This window comes from Channa argus, unplaced genomic scaffold (genome assembly GCF_033026475.1).
Source record: "Channa argus isolate prfri unplaced genomic scaffold, Channa argus male v1.0 Contig082, whole genome shotgun sequence".
NCBI lineage: Eukaryota > Metazoa > Chordata > Actinopteri > Anabantiformes > Channidae > Channa > Channa argus.
Genome location: NW_027125301.1, coordinates 119,631 through 135,000, shown reverse-complemented (window position 1 = coordinate 135,000; position 15,370 = coordinate 119,631). Strand labels below are relative to the sequence as shown.

The 15,370-nt window shown below is 45.7% G+C and overlaps 5 non-coding genes across 5 annotated transcripts; all 5 read right to left on the bottom strand.

The window, feature by feature from the left end:
* Positions 1 to 1,371: 1,371 nt before the first annotated feature.
* trnaf-gaa (transfer RNA phenylalanine (anticodon GAA)) lies at positions 1,372 to 1,444 on the bottom strand. The gene has a single exon. It is a non-coding gene; the product is annotated as a tRNA-Phe (tRNA).
* A 2,557-nt stretch (positions 1,445 to 4,001) lies between these two features.
* On the bottom strand, positions 4,002 to 4,074 carry trnaf-gaa (transfer RNA phenylalanine (anticodon GAA)). The gene has a single exon. It is a non-coding gene; the product is annotated as a tRNA-Phe (tRNA).
* A 2,574-nt stretch (positions 4,075 to 6,648) lies between these two features.
* trnaf-gaa (transfer RNA phenylalanine (anticodon GAA)) lies at positions 6,649 to 6,721 on the bottom strand. Its single transcript has one exon. It is a non-coding gene; the product is annotated as a tRNA-Phe (tRNA).
* Positions 6,722 to 11,464: 4,743 nt separating this feature from the next.
* On the bottom strand, positions 11,465 to 11,537 carry trnaf-gaa (transfer RNA phenylalanine (anticodon GAA)). The gene has a single exon. It is a non-coding gene; the product is annotated as a tRNA-Phe (tRNA).
* Positions 11,538 to 13,633: 2,096 nt separating this feature from the next.
* On the bottom strand, positions 13,634 to 13,706 carry trnaf-gaa (transfer RNA phenylalanine (anticodon GAA)). Its single transcript has one exon. It is a non-coding gene; the product is annotated as a tRNA-Phe (tRNA).
* Positions 13,707 to 15,370: the final 1,664 nt, after the last annotated feature.

Sequence of the window (15,370 nt, the reverse complement as noted above, 5' to 3'; positions counted from 1 at the left end):
CACTTGTCAAATTACGCCCCTACGTTCTCCGGCAATCTGCATTTGAAAAGGAACGTTACCTACGGGCCTGAATGTGAAAGCCTGCTTTTGCCTGTTAGATCTTTTGCATTCACTCCAGAGTAGTCGCCGAAAAAAGGCTGTGTCTTTGACAGAGCGGACGATTACTGGCTAAAGTTGCAATGGTCGTTATTCAATTTCAGTTTTGAGTATCTGTTGACTACAATTGCGCGCCCTCTTGTTGTTGGACGCGATATGGCAAACAGCATGTGCAAATTGGTCAAAGAAATCAAAAAGGGTTTTGCGAGACTACAGAAGATTGTTAAGAACCAATTTCTAAACAGCCTTTGTTTCTCCCATGAAAAACAGCTGCACTGAAGCAGCAGCCCTAGGATGTCAATTACCACAGCTTCAATCCCCTCTCCACGCTACACTGGCTTAGCATTGGACCGATCAGCCTCCACATATGAGCATGGTCCCCATTAAGCTGAGAAAGTACCTATTGTGCACTAGGATTTTGGAAAGCCCCTTAGAGTCGACCTTGCACGATAATGTGTCGCTTTGTGGTTAGATGCTACCCTCTGAAAGTAATACCCTACGTGGCTAAATTCTGTAGTGTAGTGGATATCACCTTGGCCTAACATGCATAAAGGTCCCTCGTTCGAAATCAGGCAGAAACCCTTTTGCTATCCATTATCCTGTGCACAGTCAGTCTGGGTGGATTGCCTTGTAAAAGGGGTTGTCTCAGCTCTAACAATTAGAAAGGCAACACTTTTGGTTTTAGTACTACAAAGTTCGATAAAGATCCTTTCATCCCAAAACCCCTGAGGAGTAAACTTCCACGACCGTGGTATTCTTCTTGCTGGGAAGCTACGCTCTGAAGTAGCTCGTCAAAGTACTGGCCCCGGCCATGCCCCTGGTGTAGTTACGCTGTTCTGATGCCATTACTTTTAATCGCTCAAGGTTGGACAAAAATGCATCACTTGTCAAATTACGCCCCTACGTTCTCCGGCAATCTGCATTTGAAAAGGAACGTTACCTACGGGCCTGAATGTGAAAGCCTGCTTTTGCCTACGCTCTGAAGTAGCTCGTCAAAGTCGCCGGTATCTGTGGTGTAGCGGTTATCAAGTTCGCCTCACACGTGAAAGGTCCCTGGCCTGAAATCAGGCAGAAACACAATTGTTGTTATTTTAAAATGACATTTACACTCAAGCTGTGTCAGTGGGTTGACTAAGTTCTTACACATGCTTGCTCCGTAAAACAACCTGAAATCACAGAATGGCACACATAGAGACTACCTTCCAAACCGTGTTAAGTAAAAAAACAAAAGGTTAGGGGACTCTTGGCATCGTACGCAAGACAGAGGTGGTGTAATGCCAAAACCCGGGATCGAACCAGGGACCTTTAAATCTTCAGTCTAACGCTCTCCCAACTGAGCTATTTCGGCACAACAACTGATGACTTCTTCTGGCCATCATTTGCAAATGCAAGCCTCCTCAACCAAGCCAAAGACGTATTGCGGGAAATTTCAACTGTCCGGGACAAAGGCAAAAAGACTCTCCCCGTCGGGGAATCGAACCCCGGTCTTCCACGTGACAGGCGGAGATACTGTCCACTATACTAACGAGGCCTGGAAAAGCACTGCTCGTTTGCAGTCTCGGGAGAGTAGTCGCTGGACAAAGGCTGTGTGCCTTTGACTGAGCGGACCATTACTGGCTAAAGTTGCAATTGTCGTCGTTCAATTTCAGTTTTGAGTACCTGTTGAGGAGTTCCTTTCCTGCAATTGCATGCCCTCTTCTTGGTGCACGCGATATGGCAAACAGCATGTGCAAATTGGTCAAAGAAATCGAAAAGGGCAAGCAGCAAGTGCAAATTGGTCAAAGAAATCGAAAAGGGTTATGCGAGACTACAGAAGAAAGTTAAGAACCAATTTCTAAACAGCCTCAGTTTGGACAAAGCCACCACATACTATTAATCGAAATAGAGACTTTCTCCCATGAAAAATAGCTGCACTTGCAGCAGCAGCCCTAGGATGTCAATTACAACAGGCGGAGATACTGTCCACTATACTAACGAGGACTGGAACAGCACTGCCCCCGGCCATGCCCCTGGTGTAGTTACGCCGTTCTGATGCCATTACTTTTACTCGCTCAAGGTTGGACAAAAATGAATCAATTGTCAAATTACGCTCCTACGTTCTCCGTCAATCTGCATTTGAAAAGGAACGTTACCTACGGGCCTGAATGTGAAAGCCTACTTTTGCCTGTTAGATCTTTTGCAGTCACTCCAGAGTAGTCGCCGAAAAAAGGCTGTGTCTTTGACAGAGCGGACGATTACTGGCTAAAGTTGCAATGGTCGTTATTCAATTTCAGTTTTGAGTATCTGTTGACTACAATTGCGCGCCCTCTTGTTGTTGGACGCGATATGGCAAACAGCATGTGCAAATTGGTCAAAGAAATCAAAAAGGGTTTTGCGAGACTACAGAAGATTGTTAAGAACCAATTTCTAAACAGCCTTTGTTTCTCCCATGAAAAACAGCTGCACTGAAGAAGCAGCCCTAGGATGTCAATTACCACAGCTTCAATCCCCTCTCCACGCTACACTGGCTTAGCATTGGACCGATCAGCCTCCACATATGAGCATGGTCCCCATTAAGCTGAGAAAGTACCTATTGTGCACTAGGATTTTGGAAAGCCCCTTAGAGTCGACCTTGCACGATAATGTGTCGCTTTGTGGTTAGATGCTACCCTCTGAAAGTAATACCCTACGTGGCTAAATTCTGTAGTGTAGTGGATATCACCTTGGCCTAACATGCATAAAGGTCCCTCGTTCGAAATCAGGCAGAAACCCTTTTGCTATCCATTATCCTGTGCACAGTCAGTCTGGGTGGATTGCCTTGTAAAAGGGGTTGTCTCAGCTCTAACAATTAGAAAGGCAACACTTTTGGTTTTAGTACTACAAAGTTCGATAAAGATATTTTCATCCCAAAACCCCTGAGGAGTAAACTTCCACGACCGTGGTATTCTTCTTGCTGGGAAGCTACGCTCTGAAGTAGCTCGTCAAAGTCGCCGATTTCTGTGGTGTAGCGGTTATCAAGTTCGCCTCACACGTGAAAGGTCCCTGGCCTGAAACCAGGCAGAAACACAATTGTTGTTATTTAAAGATGACATTAACACTCAAGCTGTGTCAGTGGGTTGACTAATGGTCGTCGTCGTTCAATTTCAGTTTTGAGTTACCTGTTGAGGAGTTCCTTTCCTGCAATTGCATGCCCTCTTCTTGGTGCACGCGATATGGCAAACAGCATGTGCAAATTGGTCAAAGAAATCGAAAAGGGTTATGCGAGACTACAGAAGAAAGTTAAGAACCAATTTCTAAACAGCTTCCGTTTGGACAAAGCCACCACATACTATTAATCGAAATAGAGACTTTCTCCAATGAAAAATAGCTGCACTTGCAGCAGCAGCCCTAGGATGTCAATTACAACAGGCGGAGATCCTGTACACTATACTAACGAGGACTGGAACAGCACTGGCCCCGGCCATGCCCCTGGTGTAGTTACGCTGTTCTGATGCCATTACTTTTAATCGCTCAAGGTTGGACAAAAATGCATCACTTGTCAAATTACGCCCCTACGTTCTCCGGCAATCTGCATTTGAAAAGGAACGTTACCTACGGGCCTGAATGTGAAAGCCTGCTTTTGCCTACGCTCTGAAGTAGCTCGTCAAAGTCGCCGGTATCTGTGGTGTAGCGGTTATCAAGTTCGCCTCACACGTGAAAGGTCCCTGGCCTGAAATCAGGCAGAAACACAATTGTTGTTTTTTTAAAATGACATTTACACTCAAGCTGTGTCAGTGGGTTGACTAAGTTCTTACACATGCTTGCTCCGTAAAACAACCTGAAATCACAGAATGGCACACATAGAGACTACCTTCCGAACCGTCTTAAGTACAAAAACAAAAGTTTAGGGGCCTCTTGGCATCGTAAGCTGGACAGAGGTGGTGTAATGCCGAAACCCGGGATCGAACCAGGGACCTTCAGATCTTCAGTCTAACGCTCTCCCAACTGAGCTATTTCGGCACAACAACCGATGACTTCTTCTGGCCATCATTTGCAAATGCAAGCCTCCTCAACCAAGCCAAAGACGTATTGCGGGAAATTTCAACTGTCCGGGACAAAGGCAAAAAGACTCTCCCCGTCGGGGAATCGAACCCCGGTCTTCCACGTGACAGGCGGAGATACTGTCCACTATACTAACGAGGCCTGGAAAAGCACTGCTCGTTTGCAGTCTCGGGAGAGTAGTCGCTGGACAAAGGCTGTGTGCCTTTGACTGAGCGGACCATTACTGGCTAAAGTTGCAATTGTCGTCGTTCAATTTCAGTTTTGAGTACCTGTTGAGAAGTTCCTTTCCTGCAATTGCATGCCCTCTTCTTGGTGCACGCGATATGGCAAACAGCATGTGCAAATTGGTCAAAGAAATCGAAAAGGGCAAGCAGCAAGTGCAAATTGGTCAAAGAAATCGAAAAGGGTTATGCGAGACTACAGAAGAAAGTTAAGAACCAATTTCTAAACAGCCTCACTTTGGACAAAGCCACCACATACTATTAATCGAAATAGAGACTTTCTCCCATGAAAAATAGCTGCACTTGCAGCAGCAGCCCTAGGATGTCAATTACAACAGGCGGAGATACTGTCCACTATACTAACGAGGACTGGAACAGCACTGCCCCCGGCCATGCCCCTGGTGTAGTTACGCCGTTCTGATGCCATTACTTTTACTCGCTCAAGGTTGGACAAAAATGAATCAATTGTCAAATTACGCTCCTACGTTCTCCGTCAATCTGCATTTGAAAAGGAACGTTACCTACGGGCCTGAATGTGAAAGCCTACTTTTGCCTGTTAGATCTTTTGCAGTCACTCCAGAGTAGTCGCCGAAAAAAGGCTGTGTCTTTGACAGAGCGGACGATTACTGGCTAAAGTTGCAATGGTCGTTATTCAATTTCAGTTTTGAGTATCTGTTGACTACAATTGCGCGCCCTCTTCTTGTTGGACGCGATATGGCAAACAGCATGTGCAAATTGGTCAAAGAAATCAAAAAGGGTTTTGCGAGACTACAGAAGATTGTTAAGAACCAATTTCTAAACAGCCTTTGTTTCTCCCATGAAAAACAGCTGCACTGAAGCAGCAGCCCTAGGATGTCAATTACCACAGCTTCAATCCCCTCTCCACGCTACACTGGCTTAGCATTGGACCGATCAGCCTCCACATATGAGCATGGTCCCCATTAAACTGACAAAGTACCTATTGTGCACTAGGATTTTGGAAAGCCCCTTAGAGTCGACCTTGCACGATAATGTGTCGCTTTGTGGTTAGATGCTACCCTCTGAAAGTAATACCCTACGTGGCTAAATTCTGTAGTGTAGTGGATATCACCTTGGCCTAACATGCATAAAGGTCCCTCGTTCGAAATCAGGCAGAAACCCTTTTGCTAACCATTATCATGTGCACAGTCAGTCTGGGTGGATTGCCTTGTAAAAGGGGTTGTCTCAGCTCTAACAATTAGAAAGGCAACACTTTTAGTTTTAGTACTACAAAGTTCGATAAAGATCCTTTCATCCCAAAACCCCTGAGGAGTTAACTTCCACGACCGTGTTATTCTTCTTGCTGGGAAGCTACGCTCTGAAGTAGCTCGTCAAAGTCGCCGATTTCTGTGGTGTAGCGGTTATCAAGTTCGCCTCACAGGTGAAAGGTCCCTGGCCTGAAACCAGGCAGAAACACAATTGTTGTTATTTTAAGATGACATTCACACTCAAGCTGTGTCAGTGGGTTGACTAAGTTCTTACACATGCTTGCAATGGTCGTCGTTCAATTTCAGTTTTGAGTTACCTGTTGAGGAGTTCCTTTCCTGCAATTGCATGCCCTCTTCTTGGTGCACGCGATATGGCAAACAGCATGTGCAAATTGGTCAAAGAAATTGAAAAGGGTTATGCGAGACTACAGAAGAAAGTTAAGAACCAATTTCTAAACAGCCTCAGTTTGGACAAAGCCACCACATACTATTAATCGAAATAGAGACTTTCTCCAATGAAAAATAGCTGCACTTGCAGCAGCAGCCCTAGGATGTCAATTACAACAGGCGGAGATCCTGTCCACTATACTAACGAGGACTGGAACAGCACTGGCCCCGGCCATGCCCCTGGTGTAGTTACGCTGTTCTGATGCCATTAGTTTTACTCGCACAAGGTTGGATAAAAATGCATCACTTGTCAAATTACGCCCCTACGTTCTCCGGCAATCTGCAATTGAAAAGGAACGTTACCTACGGGCCTGAATGTGAAAGCCTGCTTTTGCCTACGCTCTGAAGTAGCCCGTCAAAGTCGCCGGTATCTGTGGTGTAGCGGTTATCAAGTTCGCCTCACACGTGAAAGGTCCCTAGCCTGAAATCAGGCAGAAACACAATTGTTGTTATTTTAAGATGACATTCACACTCAAGCTGTGTCAGTGGGTTGACTAAGTTCTTACACATGCTTGCTCCGTAAAACAACCTGAAATCACAGAATGGCACACATAGAGACTACCTTCCGAACCGTCTTAAGTACAAAAACAAAAGATTAGGGGCCTCTTGGCATCGTAAGCCAGACAGAGGTGGTGTAATGCCGAAACCCGGGATCGAACCAGGGACCTTCAGATCTTCAGTCTAACGCTCTCCCAACTGAGCTATTTCGGCACAACAACCGATGACTTCTTCTGGCCATCATTTGCAAATGCAAGCCTCCTCAACCAAGCCAAAGACGTATTGCGGGAAATTTCAACTGTCCGGGACAAAGGCAAAAAGACTCTCCCCGTCGGGGAATCGAACCCCGGTCTTCCACGTGACAGGCGGAGATACTGTCCACTATACTAACGAGGACTGGAAAAGCACTGCTCGTTTGCAGTCTCGGCAGAGTAGTCGCTGGACAAAGGCTGTGTGCCTTTGACTGAGCGGACCATTACTGGCTAAAGTTGCAATTGTCGTCGTTCAATTTCAGTTTTGAGTACCTGTTGAGGAGTTCCTTTCCTGCAATTGCATGCCCTCTTCTTGATGCACGCGATATGGCAAACAGCATGTGCAAATTGGTCAAAGAAATCGAAAATGGCAAGCAGCAAGTGCAAATTGGTCAAAGAAATCGAAAAGGGTTATGCGAGACTACAGAAGAAAGTTAAGAACCAATTTCTAAACAGCCTCACTTTGGACAAAGCCACCACATACTATTAATCGAAATAGAGACTTTCTCCCATGAAAAATAGCTGCACTTGCAGCAGCAGCCCTAGGATGTCAATTACAACAGGCGGAGATACTGTCCACTATACTAACGAGGACTGGAACAGCACTGCCCCCGGCCATGCCCCTGGTGTAGTTACGCCGTTCTGATGCCATTACTTTTACTCGCTCAAGGTTGGACAAAAATGAATCAATTGTCAAATTACTTTCCTACGTTCTCCGTCAATCTGCATTTGAAAAGGAACGTTACCTACGGGCCTGAATGTGAAAGCCTACTTTTGCCTGTTAGATCTTTTGCAGTCACTCCAGAGTAGTCGCCGAAAAAAGGCTGTGTCTTTGACAGAGCGGACGATTACTGGCTAAAGTTGCAATGGTCGTTATTCAATTTCAGTTTTGAGTATCTGTTGACTACAATTGCGCGCCCTCTTGTTGTTGGACGCGATATGGCAAACAGCATGTGCAAATTGGTCAAAGAAATCAAAAAGGGTTTTGCGAGACTACAGAAGATTGTTAAGAACCAATTTCTAAACAGCCTTTGTTTCTCCCATGAAAAACAGCTGCACTGAAGCAGCAGCCCTAGGATGTCAATTACCACAGCTTCAATCCCCTCTCCACGCTACACTGGCTTAGCATTGGACCGATCAGCCTCCACATATGAGCATGGTCCCCATTAAGCTGAGAAAGTACCTATTGTGCACTAGGATTTTGGAAAGCCCCTTAGAGTCGACCTTGCACGATAATGTGTCGCTTTGTGGTTAGATGCTACCCTCTGAAAGTAAAACCCTACGTGGCTAAATTCTGTAGTGTAGTGGATATCACCTTGGCCTAACATGCATAAAGGTCCCTCGTTCGAAATCAGGCAGAAACCCTTTTGCTATCCATTATCCTGTGCACAGTCAGTCTGGGTGGATTGCCTTGTAAAAGGGGTTGTCTCAGCTCTAACAATTAGAAAGGCAACACTTTTGGTTTTAGTACTACAAAGTTCGATAAAGATCCTTTCATCCCAAAACCCCTGAGGAGTAAACTTCCACGACCGTGGTATTCTTCTTGCTGGGAAGCTACGCTCTGAAGTAGCTCGTCAAAGTACTGGCCCCGGCCATGCCCCTGGTGTAGTTACGCTGTTCTGATGCCATTACTTTTAATCGCTCAAGGTTGGACAAAAATGCATCACTTGTCAAATTACGCCCCTACGTTCTCCGGCAATCTGCATTTGAAAAGGAACGTTACCTACGGGCCTGAATGTGAAAGCCTGCTTTTGCCTACGCTCTGAAGTAGCTCGTCAAAGTCGCCGGTATCTGTGGTGTAGCGGTTATCAAGTTCGCCTCACACGTGAAAGGTCCCTGGCCTGAAATCAGGCAGAAACACAATTGTTGTTATTTTAAAATGACATTTACACTCAAGCTGTGTCAGTGGGTTGACTAAGTTCTTACACATGCTTGCTCCGTAAAACAACCTGAAATCACAGAATGGCACACATAGAGACTACCTTCCAAACCGTGTTAAGTAAAAAAACAAAAGGTTAGGGGACTCTTGGCATCGTACGCAAGACAGAGGTGGTGTAATGCCAAAACCCAGGATCGAACCAGGGACCTTTAAATCTTCAGTCTAACGCTCTCCCAACTGAGCTATTTCGGCACAACAACTGATGACTTCTTCTGGCCATCATTTGCAAATGCAAGCCTCCTCAACCAAGCCAAAGACGTATTGCGGGAAATTTCAACTGTCCGGGACAAAGGCAAAAAGACTCTCCCCGTCGGGGAATCGAACCCCGGTCTTCCACGTGACAGGCGGAGATACTGTCCACTATACTAACGAGGACTGGAAAAGCACTGCTCGTTTGCAGTCTCGCCAGAGTAGTCGCTGGACAAAGGCTGTGTGCCTTTGACTGAGCGGACCATTACTGGCTAAAGTTGCAATTGTCGTCGTTCAATTTCAGTTTTGAGTACCTGTTGAGGAGTTCCTTTCCTGCAATTGCATGCCCTCTTCTTGGTGCACGCGATATGGCAAACAGCATGTGCAAATTGGTCAAAGAAATCGAAAAGGGCAAGCAGCAAGTGCAAATTGGTCAAAGAAATCGAAAAGGGTTATGCGAGACTACAGAAGAAAGTTAAGAACCAATTTCTAAACAGCCTCACTTTGGACAAAGCCACCACATACTATTAATCGAAATAGAGACTTTCTCCCATGAAAAATAGCTGCACTTGCAGCAGCAGCCCTAGGATGTCAATTACAACAGGCGGAGATACTGTCCACTATACTAACGAGGACTGGAACAGCACTGCCCCCGGCCATGCCCCTGGTGTAGTTACGCCGTTCTGATGCCATTACTTTTACTCGCTCAAGGTTGGACAAAAATGAATCAATTGTCAAATTACGCTCCTACGTTCTCCGTCAATCTGCATTTGAAAAGGAACGTTACCTACGGGCCTGAATGTGAAAGCCTACTTTTGCCTGTTAGATCTTTTGCAGTCACTCCAGAGTAGTCGCCGAAAAAAGGCTGTGTCTTTGACAGAGCGGACGATTACTGGCTAAAGTTGCAATGGTCGTTATTCAATTTCAGTTTTGAGTATCTGTTGACTACAATTGCGCGCCCTCTTCTTGTTGGACGCGATATGGCAAACAGCATGTGCAAATTGGTCAAAGAAATCAAAAAGGGTTTTGCGAGACTACAGAAGATTGTTAAGAACCAATTTCTAAACAGCCTTTGTTTCTCCCATGAAAAACAGCTGCACTGAAGCAGCAGCCCTAGGATGTCAATTACCACAGCTTCAATCCCCTCTCCACGCTACACTGGCTTAGCATTGGACCGATCAGCCTCCACATATGAGCATGGTCCCCATTAAACTGACAAAGTACCTATTGTGCACTAGGATTTTGGAAAGCCCCTTAGAGTCGACCTTGCACGATAATGTGTCGCTTTGTGGTTAGATGCTACCCTCTGAAAGTAATACCCTACGTGGCTAAATTCTGTAGTGTAGTGGATATCACCTTGGCCTAACATGCATAAAGGTCCCTCGTTCGAAATCAGGCAGAAACCCTTTTGCTAACCATTATCATGTGCACAGTCAGTCTGGGTGGATTGCCTTGTAAAAGGGGTTGTCTCAGCTCTAACAATTAGAAAGGCAACACTTTTAGTTTTAGTACTACAAAGTTCGATAAAGATCCTTTCATCCCAAAACCCCTGAGGAGTTAACTTCCACGACCGTGTTATTCTTCTTGCTGGGAAGCTACGCTCTGAAGTAGCTCGTCAAAGTCGCCGATTTCTGTGGTGTAGCGGTTATCAAGTTCGCCTCACAGGTGAAAGGTCCCTGGCCTGAAACCAGGCAGAAACACAATTGTTGTTATTTTAAGATGACATTCACACTCAAGCTGTGTCAGTGGGTTGACTAAGTTCTTACACATGCTTGCAATGGTCGTCGTTCAATTTCAGTTTTGAGTTACCTGTTGAGGAGTTCCTTTCCTGCAATTGCATGCCCTCTTCTTGGTGCACGCGATATGGCAAACAGCATGTGCAAATTGGTCAAAGAAATTGAAAAGGGTTATGCGAGACTACAGAAGAAAGTTAAGAACCAATTTCTAAACAGCCTCAGTTTGGACAAAGCCACCACATACTATTAATCGAAATAGAGACTTTCTCCAATGAAAAATAGCTGCACTTGCAGCAGCAGCCCTAGGATGTCAATTACAACAGGCGGAGATCCTGTCCACTATACTAACGAGGACTGGAACAGCACTGGCCCCGGCCATGCCCCTGGTGTAGTTACGCTGTTCTGATGCCATTAGTTTTACTCGCACAAGGTTGGATAAAAATGCATCACTTGTCAAATTACGCCCCTACGTTCTCCGGCAATCTGCAATTGAAAAGGAACGTTACCTACGGGCCTGAATGTGAAAGCCTGCTTTTGCCTACGCTCTGAAGTAGCCCGTCAAAGTCGCCGGTATCTGTGGTGTAGCGGTTATCAAGTTCGCCTCACACGTGAAAGGTCCCTAGCCTGAAATCAGGCAGAAACACAATTGTTGTTATTTTAAGATGACATTCACACTCAAGCTGTGTCAGTGGGTTGACTAAGTTCTTACACATGCTTGCTCCGTAAAACAACCTGAAATCACAGAATGGCACACATAGAGACTACCTTCCGAACCGTCTTAAGTACAAAAACAAAAGATTAGGGGCCTCTTGGCATCGTAAGCCAGACAGAGGTGGTGTAATGCCGAAACCCGGGATCGAACCAGGGACCTTCAGATCTTCAGTCTAACGCTCTCCCAACTGAGCTATTTCGGCACAACAACCGATGACTTCTTCTGGCCATCATTTGCAAATGCAAGCCTCCTCAACCAAGCCAAAGACGTATTGCGGGAAATTTCAACTGTCCGGGACAAAGGCAAAAAGACTCTCCCCGTCGGGGAATCGAACCCCGGTCTTCCACGTGACAGGCGGAGATACTGTCCACTATACTAACGAGGACTGGAAAAGCACTGCTCGTTTGCAGTCTCGGCAGAGTAGTCGCTGGACAAAGGCTGTGTGCCTTTGACTGAGCGGACCATTACTGGCTAAAGTTGCAATTGTCGTCGTTCAATTTCAGTTTTGAGTACCTGTTGAGGAGTTCCTTTCCTGCAATTGCATGCCCTCTTCTTGATGCACGCGATATGGCAAACAGCATGTGCAAATTGGTCAAAGAAATCGAAAATGGCAAGCAGCAAGTGCAAATTGGTCAAAGAAATCGAAAAGGGTTATGCGAGACTACAGAAGAAAGTTAAGAACCAATTTCTAAACAGCCTCACTTTGGACAAAGCCACCACATACTATTAATCGAAATAGAGACTTTCTCCCATGAAAAATAGCTGCACTTGCAGCAGCAGCCCTAGGATGTCAATTACAACAGGCGGAGATACTGTCCACTATACTAACGAGGACTGGAACAGCACTGCCCCCGGCCATGCCCCTGGTGTAGTTACGCCGTTCTGATGCCATTACTTTTACTCGCTCAAGGTTGGACAAAAATGAATCAATTGTCAAATTACTTTCCTACGTTCTCCGTCAATCTGCATTTGAAAAGGAACGTTACCTACGGGCCTGAATGTGAAAGCCTACTTTTGCCTGTTAGATCTTTTGCAGTCACTCCAGAGTAGTCGCCGAAAAAAGGCTGTGTCTTTGACAGAGCGGACGATTACTGGCTAAAGTTGCAATGGTCGTTATTCAATTTCAGTTTTGAGTATCTGTTGACTACAATTGCGCGCCCTCTTGTTGTTGGACGCGATATGGCAAACAGCATGTGCAAATTGGTCAAAGAAATCAAAAAGGGTTTTGCGAGACTACAGAAGATTGTTAAGAACCAATTTCTAAACAGCCTTTGTTTCTCCCATGAAAAACAGCTGCACTGAAGCAGCAGCCCTAGGATGTCAATTACCACAGCTTCAATCCCCTCTCCACGCTACACTGGCTTAGCATTGGACCGATCAGCCTCCACATATGAGCATGGTCCCCATTAAGCTGAGAAAGTACCTATTGTGCACTAGGATTTTGGAAAGCCCCTTAGAGTCGACCTTGCACGATAATGTGTCGCTTTGTGGTTAGATGCTACCCTCTGAAAGTAAAACCCTACGTGGCTAAATTCTGTAGTGTAGTGGATATCACCTTGGCCTAACATGCATAAAGGTCCCTCGTTCGAAATCAGGCAGAAACCCTTTTGCTATCCATTATCCTGTGCACAGTCAGTCTGGGTGGATTGCCTTGTAAAAGGGGTTGTCTCAGCTCTAACAATTAGAAAGGCAACACTTTTGGTTTTAGTACTACAAAGTTCGATAAAGATCCTTTCATCCCAAAACCCCTGAGGAGTAAACTTCCACGACCGTGGTATTCTTCTTGCTGGGAAGCTACGCTCTGAAGTAGCTCGTCAAAGTACTGGCCCCGGCCATGCCCCTGGTGTAGTTACGCTGTTCTGATGCCATTACTTTTAATCGCTCAAGGTTGGACAAAAATGCATCACTTGTCAAATTACGCCCCTACGTTCTCCGGCAATCTGCATTTGAAAAGGAACGTTACCTACGGGCCTGAATGTGAAAGCCTGCTTTTGCCTACGCTCTGAAGTAGCTCGTCAAAGTCGCCGGTATCTGTGGTGTAGCGGTTATCAAGTTCGCCTCACACGTGAAAGGTCCCTGGCCTGAAATCAGGCAGAAACACAATTGTTGTTTTTTTAAAATGACATTTACACTCAAGCTGTGTCAGTGGGTTGACTAAGTTCTTACACATGCTTGCTCCGTAAAACAACCTGAAATCACAGAATGGCACACATAGAGACTACCTTCCGAACCGTCTTAAGTACAAAAACAAAAGTTTAGGGGCCTCTTGGCATCGTAAGCTGGACAGAGGTGGTGTAAGGCCGAAACCCGGGATCGAACCAGGGACCTTCAGATCTTCAGTCTAACGCTCTCCCAACTGAGCTATTTCGGCACAACAACCGATGACTTCTTCTGGCCATCATTTGCAAATGCAAGCCTCCTCAACCAAGCCAAAGACGTATTGCGGGAAATTTCAACTGTCCGGGACAAAGGCAAAAAGACTCTCCCCGTCGGGGAATCGAACCCCGGTCTTCCACGTGACAGGCGGAGATACTGTCCACTATACTAACGAGGCCTGGAAAAGCACTGCTCGTTTGCAGTCTCGGGAGAGTAGTCGCTGGACAAAGGCTGTGTGCCTTTGACTGAGCGGACCATTACTGGCTAAAGTTGCAATTGTCGTCGTTCAATTTCAGTTTTGAGTACCTGTTGAGAAGTTCCTTTCCTGCAATTGCATGCCCTCTTCTTGGTGCACGCGATATGGCAAACAGCATGTGCAAATTGGTCAAAGAAATCGAAAAGGGCAAGCAGCAAGTGCAAATTGGTCAAAGAAATCGAAAAGGGTTATGCGAGACTACAGAAGAAAGTTAAGAACCAATTTCTAAACAGCCTCACTTTGGACAAAGCCACCACATACTATTAATCGAAATAGAGACTTTCTCCCATGAAAAATAGCTGCACTTGCAGCAGCAGCCCTAGGATGTCAATTACAACAGGCGGAGATACTGTCCACTATACTAACGAGGACTGGAACAGCACTGCCCCCGGCCATGCCCCTGGTGTAGTTACGCCGTTCTGATGCCATTACTTTTACTCGCTCAAGGTTGGACAAAAATGAATCAATTGTCAAATTACGCTCCTACGTTCTCCGTCAATCTGCATTTGAAAAGGAACGTTACCTACGGGCCTGAATGTGAAAGCCTACTTTTGCCTGTTAGATCTTTTGCAGTCACTCCAGAGTAGTCGCCGAAAAAAGGCTGTGTCTTTGACAGAGCGGACGATTACTGGCTAAAGTTGCAATGGTCGTTATTCAATTTCAGTTTTGAGTATCTGTTGACTACAATTGCGCGCCCTCTTCTTGTTGGACGCGATATGGCAAACAGCATGTGCAAATTGGTCAAAGAAATCAAAAAGGGTTTTGCGAGACTACAGAAGATTGTTAAGAACCAATTTCTAAACAGCCTTTGTTTCTCCCATGAAAAACAGCTGCACTGAAGCAGCAGCCCTAGGATGTCAATTACCACAGCTTCAATCCCCTCTCCACGCTACACTGGCTTAGCATTGGACCGATCAGCCTCCACATATGAGCATGGTCCCCATTAAGCTGAGAAAGTACCTATTGTGCACTAGGATTTTGGAAAGCCCCTTAGAGTCGACCTTGCACGATAATGTGTCGCTTTGTGGTTAGATGCTACCCTCTGAAAGTAATACCCTACGTGGCTAAATTCTGTAGTGCAGTGGATATCACCTTAGCCTAACATGCATAAAGGTCCCTCGTTCGAAATCAGGCAGAAACCCTTTTGCTATCCATTATCATGTGCACAGTCAGTCTGGGTGGATTGCCTTGTAAAAGGGGTTGTCTCAGCTCTAACAATTAGAAAGGCAACACTTTTGGTTTTAGTACTACAAAGTTCGATAAAGATCCTTTCATCCCAAAACTCCTGAAGAGTAAACTTCCACGACCGTGGTATTCTTCTTGCTGGGAAGCTACGCTCTGAAGTAGCTCGTCAAAGTCGCCGATTTCTGTGGTGTAGCGGTTATCAAGTTCGCCTCACACGT